Below are 17,145 nucleotides of genomic sequence, written 5' to 3'. Positions count from 1 at the left end.
AATGAAGAAGGCACTAAGGGATCTGAATATCTTGTCCTATACATTTTTACACACGCAGTGAATACCTTTGAAATGTCCTTTGGGAAACTGATTGTTTTTCACTACAGTTGGAGATGTTTTCTCCCCATGTTAAACGTTCTTGTGAATAAATGAAGCTTAAAAGCAAATCCAGAGGCTTCACACCTATGTCAACTCATTGTTACTTGACCCTAAAAATCACAAAATGCTTCAGCACATCACATTCAGCACAGAAAGCTCAGTTAGATTTTGATCCTATAGTCATTACCTGTCTGTTCCAGCTGGTAGCCCTGGATAGTTAGGGCTAAGCATAGATTTATCTATTTGCAGAATCAGGGATTAAATCTTTGTAACCTAACCAAGCCCAAATAAATGAGAACAATTTTAGCCTTAAGTCTAATTTTGTTTTTAATTTGCTTTTTATGCTTTCAGCATTCAGTATATGAAAAATCTTTGATGGGTGAAGTTTCTTTATGAAAACCATCCTGCTCAAAAGGCAGCTGTTCCTGTTGGTGGGGGGATATAAAAGTTTACATGGAGAAAAGAGCTGCTGCAGTCTTTGTAAATTGTCTACTTACCTATAGTCCTGGTGTGTATCATGTAAATATGTATTTAAGATTGTTGGTTTTTAAGCAAATAATGCTGATCTAATGAAATAGAAATGTTGCTATAGTTTATCATATATGTCTATATTTATAAGAAAGATGCTTAGCCCTATAGACTGTAAGTGCACTTCAGAAATGTGTGTATTGAGAGGCAAATGCATCAGATGTATGACAGCATGCATGTGCGGTAACTGTGTAGTAAAATATGATTCTTTTTGTTAAAGAAATACTATTGCACATGGTTTCAATGTACCCAAAGGCATGAGTCTACAAAGATACATTACGATAAAGATCTTCATTTGGAGATATTGCTGAATACTGGGATTTGAGTCACCATAGTTGTACAGAGCTTTAAAGCAAAACCTTTTAAAGAATCATGCAAACAGCAAAAAGTTGAAAGCCTCAGTCCTCCTGGGATTTGGATCCGGCAAGAGTACCTAGTGAAAAAGAAAAGCAGTGCTTTACCAAGGAAATGCCAGTGCATCCTAGTGAGACATTAGTGGGAATGCAACACGGCCTAGGGTATAAAGTCAGCTGTAGCTTTCCTCTGCTGTCCATCACAGGCAGTCCTATTCAGTCATATTGCACTTACAGTACCTTGAGTTCTTGAACAGAAATTTAAAAAGCCCTGTTGGGTATCAGGGTTTTACATTATCTGCTGACCACAAAATCCGTATGCAAAGATAAGCAGTTTCTACTCCTTTCGCTTTACTAATGTGATCAATGAGCTACAGAGGAAAAAAAACTCCAAATCTCATTAATTGAAGGATTTTTGTTAGGAAAAAAGAAGTCAGTGACAAGGCTGGGGCAAGTTCTCTGTGCTCTGCCATCCAGCCCAGCCTCATTTGAGTAAAACAAAGCTACCTGCATCAGCCAGAGTAAAGAATGGGTCTTTTGATAACAGAAACCATAGGGCTTCCCAGAGAAGATGTTTGGAAAAACATTATCACAGATTGCCTTGGAAAATAGTAATAGATAACTAAAAGGTGCCTTGATTTACCTTTATTTATACACAGGACATTTTTCTAAACCTTAGATTTTTTTTCAGTGTTTTTATTTTCTTAAGGTCATAGTAGGATGAAAGATCTCATACATTTGGTAATCACTTTAATTCATAGAATCGTAGAATGCCAGACTGGTTTGGGTTGGAAAGGACCTCAAGATCATCCAGTTCCAACCCCTGCCACGGGCAGGGACACCTTCCACTAGAGCAGCTTGCTCCAAGCCCCTGTGTCCAACCTGGCCTTGAACGCTGCCAGGGATGGGGCATTTAATTATTCCCTTCTGAATTCTTGCAGGAATGTAACATATTGTCAGTCTCCAGATGCAGTTAGATGTAAACATTTTTCCCTAGATTAGATTATTAGATGATTATTTGCTTGTAAAAAATGTTAGGGGCTGGTTTTATAAATCCTCACTATAAGGACAATGAGGTTGCTTGGCTAAGTAAGGACCATTCATATAATGAGAGGAATAAAAGGTCTAGCCCTATGTATGTAAAATTCTGTTTTGCTTTGCAAATAATGAAAATAGATGATTTCTATTTCTAAAAGCACTTATCCAGTCTGAAGACAGTTCTGAAATAACATTAGTAACAGCTGCTGTACATAGGGCATGTTTTGATTATATTATTATAAATATACCACTATAATTTATTGCATTTTACTTTTTTTTTGTGTATAAAAATGAGATCTAATTGCAGGGGCTATTTATGTAGGGGAAAAATGGCAATATAAAGAAAACCTTTCCAAATTGCATGGATAGAGATGCACAGACCGATTCGTAATGGCAACATGCTCAAGAGTGCCATGGATTAACATGGATTCCAGGGTCCCATGTAAGCTAAATTGCATTACTCTCTCAAAAGAGTCACTCATGTAAAGGCAGAAACATAAAGTTCTGCTGTGCTATTACCTACAATGTAAAGAAATAGTATACAAGAAATCTTAATCCTGACTTCCAATTTCTGAATAAAGGGGCCTGTGGTGTCTATGCTGTTTACAATGGCTTGTGCTTTGTGAATACATATCAGATGTTGTAATATATTTTTATTACATAGAGTTAATGGCTAATACAAAGCGACATATATAAATAAATACAAACTATATATGTATGTTGTGATTTTGTTAAAGTTGCTGTTAATGAAACGTGGTTATGATCAATGACTTGGTGTGAACTATTTTTTCATATAAAAGTTAATGTTTCCAAAAGTCCGTTTCACTTCATTGTTGCAAAAGTCAAGTAATGTCATTGCAATGATGTGACCTGCTCAGTCCTGCTCCTTTTTGGGAAACAAGTACTAACTCAATTGCAATAGAATATTACTCCTCTGTTATATGAGCAACACAAGTGAAATAATTGGAGAACCTTAAAACATAAAACATACATCTAGTCTTAATACACACAACGCGACTTAAATTTACCTGTTCCTTGACACACATTCGTGTGAAACCAAGGTTTGGGGGAGAGAGTTATTTGCAGTGTGGAGCTCCCTATTCCTGCTCCCTGAGCATCGCTGCCGAAGCAGAGGTCCCACAGAAAGGTCTCTGGGTGTTTCAGACTAATTCTGGACACCACTCAAGAATCACACCCTGCAGAGGGAATAGACAGTAGTCCTCACAGAGCAGAGGTCTTTCATTGACAATGTGAAGTCAAAACACTTGGTCCCAAATGTTCTTTTGCTCACCTGTTTTTTTGACCAGGTTGCTCCAAGCCCCTGTGTCCAACCTGGCCTTGAACACTGCCAGGGATGGGGCAGCCACAGCTTCTCTGGGCACCCTGTGCCAGCGCCTCAGCACCCTCAGAAGGAAGAGCTTCTGCCTAAGAGCTCATCTCAGTCTCCCCTCTGGCAGGTTAAAGCCATTCCCCTTGGCCTGTCCCTACAGGCCCTTGTCCCAAGCCCCTCTCCAGGTTTCCTGCAGCCCCTTTAGGCACTGGAGCTGCTCTCAGGTCTCCCCTTCAGGAGCCTTCTCTTCTCCAGGCTCACCCAGCCCAGCTCTCTCCGCCTGGCTCCAGAGCAGAGCTGCTCCAGCCCTCGCAGCATCTCCATGGCCTCCTCTGCACTCACTCCAACAGCTCCACGTCCCTCTTGTGCTGCTGCCCCAGAGCTGGATCAGGACTGCAGGGGGGTCTCCCCAGAGCACAGCAGAGGGGCAGGATCCCCTCCCTGAGCTGCTGCTCACACTCTGGGGGTGCAGCCCAGCACACAGGGGGGTTCTGGGCTTAAGCGCACACTAAAGCCGGATCATGGGCAGCTTCTTGTCAACCAACACTGCTGAGTCCTTCCCCTCATGGCTGCTCCATCCCTTTTATGCCAGCCTGTAATTGGGTTTGGGATTGCCCTGATTCAGAGGCAGGACCTTGCACTCAGCCCTGTTGAACTGCATGAGGTTCACACAGCCCCAGCTCTCCAGCCTGTCAAGGTGCCTTTCGATGGCATCCCTTCTCTCCAGCACATCAACCTCGCCTCACAGCTTGGTGTCAATGGGAAACATCACAGCTTCAATAGAGGTGGGTATTTGATTGGTGAAAACAGCGAGATCTCCAGTCTTTTTCCTGTAATCTCTAGTCAGAGATTTGAATTGAAGTTTAAATTCCACTCCAGTGCACAGATTAGGCCTCTTAAGGGCTCTTTTGCTTCCCTTACACGTGTTAAATCTCTATTTCAGAAAAGAAGGAGACCCCAGAAGAGCTCACAATTCTCAGACATAGAATAATTTCTGATTTAACCAACATGATTACTTTGTGATACATCTTTATCTTTCCACCCTTTATTTCCACCCTCTATTTCCACCTTTTATTTTAAGCAGCTCAGCAAAAAAATGTCCTTCTTTGTGTATGCTCTCCCTTCTTGTCACACACACACATAGATGGTTTCTGCAGATTAACACCATGCTCTCAGAAAGGCTGGCAGGGCTGCATGAAGTAAATGATTTATTCATGTTCAGCTCATAGCCACTTTCACTTTGCACTGAGGGCAATGAACAGGCTCCAAGTGCACAGATTTGCTGTTGTTTTTGGAAGGAGAAGCTGAAGACATTCCGGCTCTGCAAACCCTCAATGCCACAATAACGTCCTCGCACAAGAGGAAGACATTTGCCAGCATCACGGATCTGTCCTGGTCTCCAGGCTCAGATGAATACTCAAAGGAAACCTGCTAACACAATGTGAGAGATTCTGGGAGTCTGTTCCCTCTGAATCTGTGGGAGGTTTTATTTTGCTCTGGTCTCCATTACAACTGCTTCTTTTTATCCCCGTGGAAGGACCTAAATATTGCCTTTCACATGACAAAGGCTGATGCAAAGGAATAGTAATTCCTGGAAAGTTTTGCCTGGATATTTAGCAGAGAGAATAATTACCCTGGAAAACGCAAGGAAATATAATTTCAAAGGACTTGCCATCCACATGGTTATAAAACTTGGTTCTTCTGCCAGCATTGTGCTAGAACCCAGTTAGAAGCTTCATGTCAACTTTTCCTATCCAGAATTTGAAGGAAAAAAGCTGTAATGTCAATACCACAGCGGACATGCATCCAGCATGGCTGGAATAAAACTCTTTATTTCTTTATTTGTATTTAGTTGCATGTACAATGTACAAAAGGAGCCCAGCCAAGCCATCAGAGTCCATCTCTTTGGTCAGTCTGGCCCCACACACAGGAGCATAACATGAGGAGGTAAACTTCAACACATCACCAGAAGGTCAAGAGGCCTCTGAAGGGAAAAGGTTGTGAGACATTTAGTGGTTTATGGGCCATTAGATAACAACAGGCTGAGCCAAACTGATATTATATCTCCATGCGTGGCTGTACAGACCATTTCCAATGGGCTTGAGCAGATATGCCATGCAAACAATGCAGAAATACCCATATCTGTGCCATTTACTCAAATGATTTGTGTTAGTGTCGCTCCCAATGTATTCCCAATGTATTCATTGACAGAAAGACTCTAATGAAAGATAAAATTGAAGAAAGCAAGCCAACACAAATATTGGGCAGTAAATAAGTGGCTATTCATGTTTAGTGTTGTGTCAGCAGAAACAAAAAGTGTTCCAGAGGAAAAGAAGATTAAACAACTGCTCTTCAATGTAGGAAAAGTTCTTTTGGAAGGAGACAGAGCTCTGGAGATGCTTTTGCAGTTAAGCAAAGGAAAAGCGCTCCAGCCATTCCTGCCTTCCCTGTATTCTGCCTAGCACGTGTGTAGCTCTGGAGGCCCTCACTTTGATTAAACTGCAAATTTAGATCATTGCAGCACAGTATTTTCCAATTAATTATTAACCTTCAAGCCCCATATTTGAGTATGCATGTACTGAACCATTATATATGATCATCAGGATCAATTAAGTTTGATGGCACTTTTGAACATGCACAGAGGCTTCAGTTGAAAGAAGCACTAAAAGGAAACACTGCATATCAGCAATCTAAAGCAACCTAAATGACTCAGCTTTCCAGCTGGGGCTGGGCATAGCTAATGCTATTTGACTTTGGGTTTTGGTATTAACACTTTAAAATTGCAAAAGTTTCTTTTCAAATTTCTTTTTTCTTTCCAGCATTTCCTGAAAGTGCTTTAAAAAGCCTGTTTCCAAGATGAAAAGTGATGTTCTGACATCTTTCATAATGGTTTCATCATTACATCTGATGTAATGATTTAAAAATTCATTCTTCACCTTTGCTGTCCAGGTATCACGTTTTAACAACTGAAGCTACATATAATTTTGCTATATCTCCCTATATGTGATGCTATTTTTGCTTTCATCAGAAAGCTTCTTAAACTGTAAAATAAATTATTATGTACCTTTTCTACAGCCCATAATTCCTTTTGATGTATATTAAATATCTTGATTTTCATGACATATGGAAAGGGATAATGTTGGCTTGATTTACTCTGAACCTAATACTCCCCAGATATTAAATTTACCATTTGTTCAGATTTACCATCACAGATTTCACTAACTTCTTGCAATAAACCTCTCATTGTGCTAATGTTTGATGAATAGACCCACTGGGGAAGAATCCAGCCAAAAATAGTTTTATTATCTTATAGTTCCTACTTCTTTGTATTGTAAAGCTTCCACTCCCAACAGGCAAACTGTCAAAATCCAATGGTTTCATTGAAAAACAGGTTTCTCTGGAATCCATACAGCTTCATATGAAAAATAAATGTGATATGAGCAGCCATACATGCAAAGCAATAGCATCTGAACTCACACTACTCCCATCAGTTATCACCTTTCAGACAAAGTATACTTAAGGTCTTGCATTTCAGAAAGTGAACACACATTTTCTCCCTCAAGGGCTGTCAGTCATCCCCTATGTTCCCACACTTGCTCCAGGACTGCTCACATTGTGTCCCAGGGCCTGGGTAGGGCACAGCATCTAAGCGAGGACCCAGCATTCTTGATGTCCATGTGCATCTGGTCTCCAGGTTAGGCTTCCCTTGGCATGCCTGTTTTGCAAAGAACGTATTTCCACATTATCATCTACATCATCAAGTCCTGAAGCCACCACTCCAAAGTCATCATTGTTCAAATGGACAGGAGAGAGCACTAGGTATATTAATAGTAAATGCATTTTCATCTTCTTATGCAGTGTAAAAGCTGCCAATTGAGCATATCAGACACCTTTAGGAAGTCCAATGACTTGATAACATAGGAAGTCAAATTTCCTTTTACCTTTAGGAAATTTAATATGTCTCAATAAAATAATGTAATCTGTTCTATTAAGCATGCCTGTGCATGGGAGCCTTCACTGCTATTTAGAAGAGTCTATGCTCTAGACTAGCTTTTTGGCAGCAAGCTTTGCTTCTGTGGCCTTGCCTCTGTGCAGGGAGACTTTCATGCCAGCTGATACAGTGGTGTCTTGCCTTGTGAATAGGACCACTATTCCAATCAACTGAGACAGGTGTTTTAAGAGAGTAATTCAGAAAGTCCTTGCTGAACACAGGAAGGCACCTCAGTAAGGTGAGAGGGCCAGCAGCTGAAATGTGTAGTCTTTCTTCCAATAAATTTGCTGAAGACTTCTAATCTGAAATTTGCTTATAATCACTAAATTCCTACTGTATGAGCCCTGCACACTTTTAACAAAACATTTCTATTATAACTATTAGTAATGCCAAACAGCTAAAATTCTTATAGGCCCTTAAGGATATATTTATAATATAAGGAAATAATAAAATGTTATCAGAAATGATAGCAGAAATGTCTTAAAAGATAGCCTGAAGTGACCTGCTAGGATATTGTTAAAACTAGAAGGCCTTGGAGTAAAGTCTTAAATCTGAAAGAATTTGACTATCAAATTCTCTATTTGCAAACAGGAAAGCATAAACACTAGATTTACAATCACGGCTCATCTCTCATGTGTACACTAACAGAATCACTTCCAGCTGCAATGCTTTGGACTGGAGCATAATAAAATAGTTGTTAAAGAAAATATTATAGTGAATCAGACATCTGGGGCTCCCTGCTGCCAGGTAGGCTTAGTTATAACTAATTCATCTCCAGCAAAAGATAGCCTTATCTCTTTTTTAAAACACCCAGTTATGGTTATCAATAACTTCCCTATCCTCTCTAGATTATTTTAGAGTTTTACTGTTCCTGTAGTTAGCTTATTCTCTATAACATTTGAACTTACTGTTGCAAACTTTGATGCAAAATGTATAGGTCTTAATCGATTTTATTCAGCTGCAGTTACAGGAGGAGTCTTTTTTAGGAAGTGAGAATCTGAGGGGTTCAATATCTATTTACAAGAGACTAAAACTATAAAGGAAAATATCAGAAAAAAGCCCCATAAAATTCCCCAGATTTTTTCTCCCACAGAATCCCTTTGAAGTGGATAAACACTTGCACAATAAGACTCTCCAGGCAGATGGATGGGATGCTGGCACTGTTCGGTTGCATTATTTCCAGGCTGCTAATGAGTCAACAGTAACACTCTCACATGGTATTTTTGAAAAGACTCAGGAAATGAAAAAATTGGAAAAAAACCCCAACAACCCAAACCCCATATTTTCAGAATTTTGATCACTAAAACTAGTCAAAATCGGAGCTTTTTGCTGGTCAATGTCCTGAAGATGAAAGGCTTTGATGGTATTTTATATATAAAATGCACATAACCTACAACATACATGGTAGGGGGTTGAAACTAGATGATCCTAAGGTCCTTTTCAACCCAAGCCATTCTGTGACTCTGTGATTCTATGTTATATGTAAACCCTGATGAGACACACACAGGGGCAGCACTGGCAGGTTCCTCCTTGCCTCACTCCCTTCTGGAATGCCTCCAAGACATTCCATCACACACACAAATACCTACTGCCAAAGTGAGGCAGGCAGGGAACAGACAACCTAAATATCTCATCTGCCATGAGGTGGGTGCTCCTCTGCAATTCCCAGCATTAGGACCAAGCCTCAGATTCCTTAAACAGTGCCAGATACCAGGGCCAGCAGGCTGGTCCTGAAACACTGCATATCACTAGATATATCATCTATATGCCTTTCAATTTTTTAATCAATATCCTTTTCCTTTCTCTGAATGTCATCACGAGTGCTCCCATGATGCTCTTAGGTGAATACTCCTGTCTAAATGGAATGAACATAGCCTAAAGGGATCTCTTCCTCTTTCCTCCACGTGCTTTTAAAACATCTCTATCCCCTTTGTTTTAAAAGACGTGTGAGCAACACAAGCCTTCAAATAGAAACCATTTCCTATACACCCAACCCAAAGTCCTACAAGAGGCATGTGCCTGCTGGGCTCTACCCCACATCCCTTTACGGGGAATAGGAACAAGGCTCCTGCTCCCTCAGGCCAGCCCTGCATGCCACAGTCCCAGGGACGGAGCCGTTGCAGAATCACCCTCTAAGTAGCTATTTCTTTATGTTCAATCCAAATTCAGTCAATCCCTGCTCTTAGCAAAGCACAGTCCTCATGCTGGCTTTGCTTGTCAGATTGGCCTCTCGGCAGTTTGAGATGCTAAAAATTCCAGACTATTCTGGAGATCAAAAATAGCTATTATGAGAAGCAGGTGTTTTTTAAAAATTCAAAAATCTGATGGTTTTTTGAAATCAGTATCACAAGGTGTTTTTGCTGGGAAAAGATCCACCTGTACCCTGTGGATTCCGAGAGAGAGCATGCCGCAAAAGTCAACAGTCAACCTCATACAAATGCCAACAGCAGAATAAATCAGAAGCTAACAGCAAACCTCCAGTACTCTGAGGTCTGGTCCAAGCTGTGTCTTTTCTGAACTTGGACGCAAAAGCAAGAATCAGCATGGCACTTTGCTACACTGATTACATATAAAGATCACTTCCTCAGGATTGTAAATCCTCGTTTTACCACTATGAGAATAGAAGAAAATATTTGAAGGTTTTAATACATACAAGGTCATGATATGTTAATTTTTACAAGGCTGCTGTTTCCTTCAATTTTCTGGTATAAAGATTGCTTCTAGTGCTTTATTATATGTCCTCATTTAATGCATTTCAAAAATATCTGTGAAGCATGAAACACTGCTGTTGATCTCATTGTGTTCTAATAATTGCATATTTGAAGAAAACTGAAGACAAAACCTGACTGAAATTAAGCTTGTAATGCAAAAGAACAAGAAAAAAAAAATGAGTAGGAGTATGCTAATTACGTGCTTACGACTGTGACAGTAGGCAAAGAAAACAGAGCAGCAGATGGTATCTAAATCTGAAGGAAAATGTAAATGATGCTGAACTCAGACCATTCTCTTCGTTAGAGGTGTATTAAAGTCTCTTATTTAGATGGTGTATTTAGCTGCAGGAAGATGTTGCACCAAAACTGCCTGATAATTCAAGGGCATACATCCAATATAGAAGGGATGTAGAAGACACCTTTATTTGGATGAGAAATCACTTTATCAATTTCTAGGTACTGAAGGGCCTTTACCTCACTTTCCTGGCCATGGCTACGACTCTGCTTATCAATAAATTTACATTAGATGTTATATTTATCACTTGTAATCACACAGAACATCACCTTTTGTGACCTTGGTATCCTTAACACGGTTATTTGCAATGAAGTCTGAGTCAGTAGTAACTGGCCTCTAATTCGATGGGAAAAAAATCAACATAACACTAAAAGTCAACAAAAAGTATCATCAACATTTTAGGACGTGCTCCCAGGGAGGCTGCTCAGCTGCCTAATGCCAGTGTCATGTGAACGAGTGCAATGGAAAAATCAGGCCTCCCCCGTTTTCCATGTTTCCAATAGAACATGAAAGGCCAGCTCAGTTCATGGAGCAGGTCTGGCCAGCCAAGTGCTGACTTACAAATGAGGTTTTTTCAAGGATGTTACAAAGCAGGGCATGTGTGCAGTCCAAATGTCTCATCAGTGAAAAGTTATGTGTCAGCTTTAGAGAATAATTGGGTGAGTATAAACACAGTTAATAAGTTCCTCTGGCCTTGTTTTGCTCATATTGTTATAATTCTGGAGCGAGCAATGTGTGAACACACTGTAGAGCTAGGCAGCATTTGTCTAAAGATATTTGTACTCATACTTTGTTCCTCCTTTGCAATGCAAAAGAGAGAAGAGGAAGGGAATATATATCTATGCTTCTTCCATATTTACATACTTCTATATTTATATTGCATATAGATACATATGTTTTACAATATATTCATCCAAAGGAATAGTACAAAACCAAAAAAATCTATTATTTGATAAAAATATTAAATTTTAAATTAAAAATATCACTATTATGAAATTATGATTCTTTTTAATTCTCCTGTGTCAAGAGGACACAAAGAATATTGCTGCCTGCCACCAAAACATAAACACACATGGGCAGTGAGCTCATCATCTCAGAAGAGCTTATGGTTACTTTAGATTGCTTCCTCTATTTTTTGGAGGACTCGCTCAGGCTTTTTCTAGGGATGGAGGCATATTCTTCCTTGTAGTAAAACCAAGCAGATTACATTGGGTTTATTAGGTGGCCAAGGTACTAGCTGTGCCTTTCTAAGTTTACTATTTCCTCCTCCATAACCCAAATTCCATGTGTGTTCCAAAATACCTGCCAATTTTAAAGAGTGTCCCAAGGAGAGGCAAGTACCCAGTGTGTCCCTATGACTTCCCAATCTTGTGCAACTTGCTTGGCTCATCTTCACCATGCAAGAGCTTCCATAACATGGCCTGAACCAGCAACACCCCTTTATGTTTTGCATTGTGCTGAGGACCATCATTGCATTGTGCTCACGACCATCATTACATCGTCCTTGTCCCAGGCTGCCTAACAATATATTTTCTCTTTCTATCTCAGTTCCTACCATCTGACAAGTTATTGCTTGTTATTTTATTTTGCTTCTTTTAATAGATGCAGGTGCACACACTGCTGAAATGCTTTCCCCAGGAGCCCGCAGCTCTTTAATCATCCTATTGAAGTGACTTTGCATTTGCCATAATTTTCACATTAAAATAATCTGCACACATAAAGTTGGTCAAATTATGTGTTGTGAGCAGCTGGTTGAGTTGAGCTCTGTTTGTTTACCCATTGTCCACTGCCTGTTCACAGTTATAGGGAGCTGCTGAGTCACTCCTTATGAGAATAGAAGACAGTCATTTAAAGTTTTTAATACATACAAAGTCATGTTATGTTAATTTTTACAAGGCTGCTGTTTCCTTCCATTTCAATTTGAAGCTGTTCAAGAGATTTCAGATACTTTGAGCTGGGAGGGCATGAGCACTATTGTTGATACTGAGATGATCTGAGCTTACTGCTTCTAAAATGCCATGGGGCACCTTGCAGGCTAACACATAACCCAGTGACATGCCTGGTCTTCAGTAGGTTATCACAGTTTTTCTCATCATTAATGCATGTTGCACAGAGTCTTCCTACAGCAGCAGCATAACAAAAATAGCCTCATTGCTAAGTTGGCAGCAGCAGCCTCTATGGATAGAACAGTGAAGCATTAAGCCTTCAAAATAGATATACGTCCTGTTTATGTAGAGCCTGTACATTTTTGCCTTGCCATACTACATTTTTAGTCTTCTGATCTTACCTGCTGACATACATAAAACAAGGGATCTTCCAGGCAGCAGCTTATTGTCATTTGATGTGGTGTAACTGCTTGCTTTAAATATCTTTCTTGCGTGGACAGAATAGATATACATGTCCATTGCCCCTGCCTGGAGCAAAGGGATAAAGATGACAAACTCAGATACCTTCTGGTACTTCTCAAGAATCAACAATAAGAAAAAAAGTTACCATGCTGACCGTGAAGACCTCTCTTTTTAAAATTAACATGTTTTTATATCAGAGTTTCAATAAATTTGGGGAGTTTTGACTTGCAGAAAGAAATGTGCTGAGCCAGCAGCACGCCCAGGTGGCCAAGAATATGATACCTGGCTTGTATCAGCAACAGTGTGGCCAGCAGGGTCCTGCAGTGATTGTCTCCCTCTACTCGAATCATGTGCTCAATTTTGGGTCTCTCACTACAAGAAAGACTTTGAGGTGCTGGAGAGGGTCCAGAGAAGGGCAGCAGAGCTGGTGAAGGGTCTGAAGCACAAGTCTTATGAGGAATGGCTGAGTGACCTGGGGGTGTTCAGCCTGGACAGAGGAGGCTGAGGGAAGAGTTTATCGCTCTCTAAAACTACCTGAAAGGAGGTTGTAGTGAGGTGGGGAATGGTCTCTATAACAGGACAAGAAGAATGGCTTCAAGTTGCACCAGGACAGGTTTAGATTGGATATTAGGAAACAGTTCTTCACTTAAAGTGTTGTCAATCACTGGAACAGGCTGCCCAGGACAGTGATAGGGTCACCATCACTGGGGGTATTTAGAAGACCTGTAAATGTGCCACTTACGGACATGATTTAGTGGTGGACTTGGCAGTGCTGGATGAACAGTTGGACTCAACAATCTTAAAGGTCTTTTCCAGCCTAAATAATTATGATTCTATGCTTTGAAAGGCTCTATATGTTTAAGAAGATGTCTCCTATTTAGAAATGCTTTCTATGAACTCCTACTCCAGAAATGCAGTCCTGCTCTTGAATGAGTCTCTTTGCTTCTCCAACATGAATTTGCTTATAACATATGTATATGTGCATTGTTAAAGCTAACTGAACTTGCAGAAGTTTGAAAATTGTGCTTTTGCTTTTGGAACAACATATCAGTGAATTGAGAAGTACCAAACACTACTGTGACTACTGCTGCCACCATCCCCTCCCCTCCCTCTTTGTGTTATAGAGACAAGCACTGATGATGCTACTCAGTTTATTTGTACATGAAGTACTGTTTGCTTGAGCACAGGAGGAACAGAAAAGAAGAAAAGCATTTCCTTGCTCCCAAGACTCTTCTCTCTCACCTCCTTCTCCCTCTGGGATGCTCTGCATGAACATACTGTCAGCATGTTTCAGGCTTTCTCTTGTTATTTTCTTGCCCCTTACACAGTTTCTCTTACAGTCACCTACACAATCACAAACAGCTTCTGGGAAATAACTAGCTGAGGAAGAGAGGCAGCTACAGCTGAATTTCAGGGAGTTTTCTGTACAAACCCTAATGTACAATGCTGGATGTGCCAGTTATCCACATCAGTCCCCACGTCTCCTTGCTGCAAAGCCTGTCTCTATTGGGATGGTTGCTGTTCTCTATTTCTTCCCTTTGCCAGCAGAACAGCATTGCAAAGCTTATTTTCACCAAAACAGGGTGATTTTCACTGTGGTGAAAATAGCAGCAGTGACTTGGGCTGCGGCCTGTCTCTGGGAGACTAATGCTTTTTGATTAAAATACTGTTCATACAACTTAGAGACAGAAGAAGGGGCAAAGGCAATAGGGTACCATGCATACCATGATTAAAGTGACCTTGTAAGTACTGAAAATGTTGTTATAAGTTCAGTGCTAATGTGTATCACAAATTCCTGAGAACTGCAGTCTACAGAAGCAACAAATGAAAATCAAAATATCTTCATCATAGTACCCATTCAATATCTCAAACATTTTTAGTCTGGCTCACGCAAAGTAATGAATTTAGCTTAAAAATAATGAAATTAATAGAAAATACAATTGAGGACATTGATATTTTGGGTGGTATGTTTTAGTGGGAGGTGTCCCTGCCCATGGCAGGGGGGTTGGAACTGGGTGATCTTAAGGTCCTTTCCAACTCGGACTATGATTCTATGATTCTATTTAACCATGTTTTCTCCAGATGCTTACAAACTTCTGATTTTTGGCTTTCTTTAAAACTCTGAAGGCTTTAAAATAAAAGCAGCCAAAAGCTGAATTTCTTCCAGGGACATCTGTATAAATCCCAGTGTTGGCAGCATTTTGCCAGAGCTCAAATGACATCTTTTTATTAGTACCGTTTACAGCAGCACTCACAATGTGCTAGACCCTTCCCTAAACATTCAAGTGTGGATGAGTCATAAAGTTTGATGTAGAAAATCATCATACTTTCATAGTAGGAATCAAATATATATTAACTCTTGGTGAGCCATAACCTGCCTTTGAATTACTGATAAGGAATTCCATCAAATGCAGTGTCAAAGTGGCTGGGCAATTTTATCTTCATGGCAGTAGGTTTTGTATGGCTTCAACAGATGAGAGTTTGTTCTTGTTTCCTTTCTAAAGCCTCTTTACAACCTGCCATATGAAAATATAGCCAAGTTCCTAAATATTTCAAAGTAGCATTTTCAGATTTCGGTTCCAAGGCTGCAGCTTCACCACTGAAACTAATTAAATGAGATATAATCAGGAAAGCTGACAAATGCTACAGACTCCGACATTCTGCTCTGATTTTTACTGTAATAAAGCCACATTCGGACTATTTGGTTTTCTAATGTCAAACAATTGGCAGCTCTGCAGTGTTGATGCCCCCTGAGGGCTGCCTGTCCTCTTAATTGTTTCTGTCTGCTAAAAGTAAACCTATGAAGTGTATACAACATACCCCCACACAAGGCACATAGACACACACACTGGTATTGTAGTGGGTGACAAAGATTCATTTCTATTCTATTTCTATTCATTTTTAATATCCTTATTTGCCCCTTCCTCCCTGTCCAAAGTTTATTTTCTTCCTTCTAATGACTGACATTTAATTTATATTAAATTGGGAATGGACAATTTCAACATCCTCAGCAGTTCATGACAATTTCATAATACCTTTTTAGGTATTCAACCGCTCTTTCCAGATTGTGTGTTTTGGGACAGTGATGACAGAGCTGTGCTTGTGCCTGCTATGGGACAAATGCTCTGGACAAGGGGTGGTAAACAGAGCCCTGGCTTGGCTTATTTCACACATGCTCCACCCTCCTACCATGAAAAGGATATAACACTATTTTCTCCTTCACAACAAACATGAAATTTGTGTCGCATCACAAACTGTTTTAAGGAATGCTTCTTTGACCATTCCGTTTCCTACCCCGAGCTTTTACCAGCTTTCTTCCTCTTCCGTTGGTGTGAAAACTACTCAGTCTTCTTCCTTCCAGATCCCAAATTTCAGAGTAATTTTCTGTTATTTGAAAAACTACAGTTATCAACATTTGAGGAAAAAAAATATGCCAACATGTACATCCAAATTCTCTAGGTTTGACTGGAAATCTTGAAATGCCAATACTTAGGCTGCCCTTTGCTAATCAACTCACTGACTGCTGTTCTTTGTTAGTCAGCTCATTGACTGTTGTTCTTTGTTAGTCATCTCACTGACTGCTCCAAAACTAAGGACTATTTGAAAATTCAGGAAAAGGCAAGTTCAGGGAAGATTATTCAGGACAGAAAGAGGAGCAGATGCTTTCAACTTGAATCCTCTTTCCCATCCCTCAGTTTTTCTCTGAAAAATTGGTTCTCCCTCTCCCACCCCAATCTCATCCTTTTTCTGATCTCTTTTCCCAGACACTATACCTAAGAAGTTAACGGCTTCCCTGTAGATTACAAGGATGAGTTACAGGGAAGCTCTATATTTTGTGCAGATCTGGTCCATAATGTTTCTTCTTAATCTGTATTAATGGTGCATTTTCAAGAGCATGGAAAGTTTTTGTCCCCAGAGTTAGTACCAGCAAGCCACCAAGCAAGCAGCAGGGTGAAACCCCCTCATTCTCAAGTCCTTACTACATTTGATTCTCAGCCTGCTAACCACAAATCATCCAGCAGACAAGGAATTAATAATAAATCTAAGAAATGCGATTATCTGAAAAGTACTCTCAGGAGACTCATACTGCTTTAAGAATGATAGATTGCTTCCAAAGTCAAGATGGAAATGAATCAATTTGTTTGTACGAACACCTTCATTAGTGAGAAACTGATCCTGTAATGTTGGATTTTCTCCAAATCACGTATGTTCTGCACACCATTTAATGCTTAATGCATGATTATTGACAGTATAGTACCACAGTACTCAAATTTACAGTGATGCAGTCATTAAACTGATCCTTGGCCCTCTTAGGGCAAAAGTATGCAAGGAAACACTGCTGTGAAATGTCAGTAAAACCAGATACCACATGTCTCTGAAGAATAACTCTCAAAGTTCTAACAGTCATAGAATCATAGAATATTTAGGGTTGGAAAGGACCTTAAGATCATC

This window comes from Pezoporus wallicus, unplaced genomic scaffold (assembly GCF_028554395.1).
Source record: "Pezoporus wallicus isolate ANWC-B61680 ecotype Strahan unplaced genomic scaffold, APGP_CSIRO_Pwel_v1 contig_8188, whole genome shotgun sequence".
Classification (NCBI taxonomy): Eukaryota; Metazoa; Chordata; class Aves; order Psittaciformes; family Psittacidae; genus Pezoporus; species Pezoporus wallicus.
Note: the sequence above shows the minus strand (reverse complement) of the source record.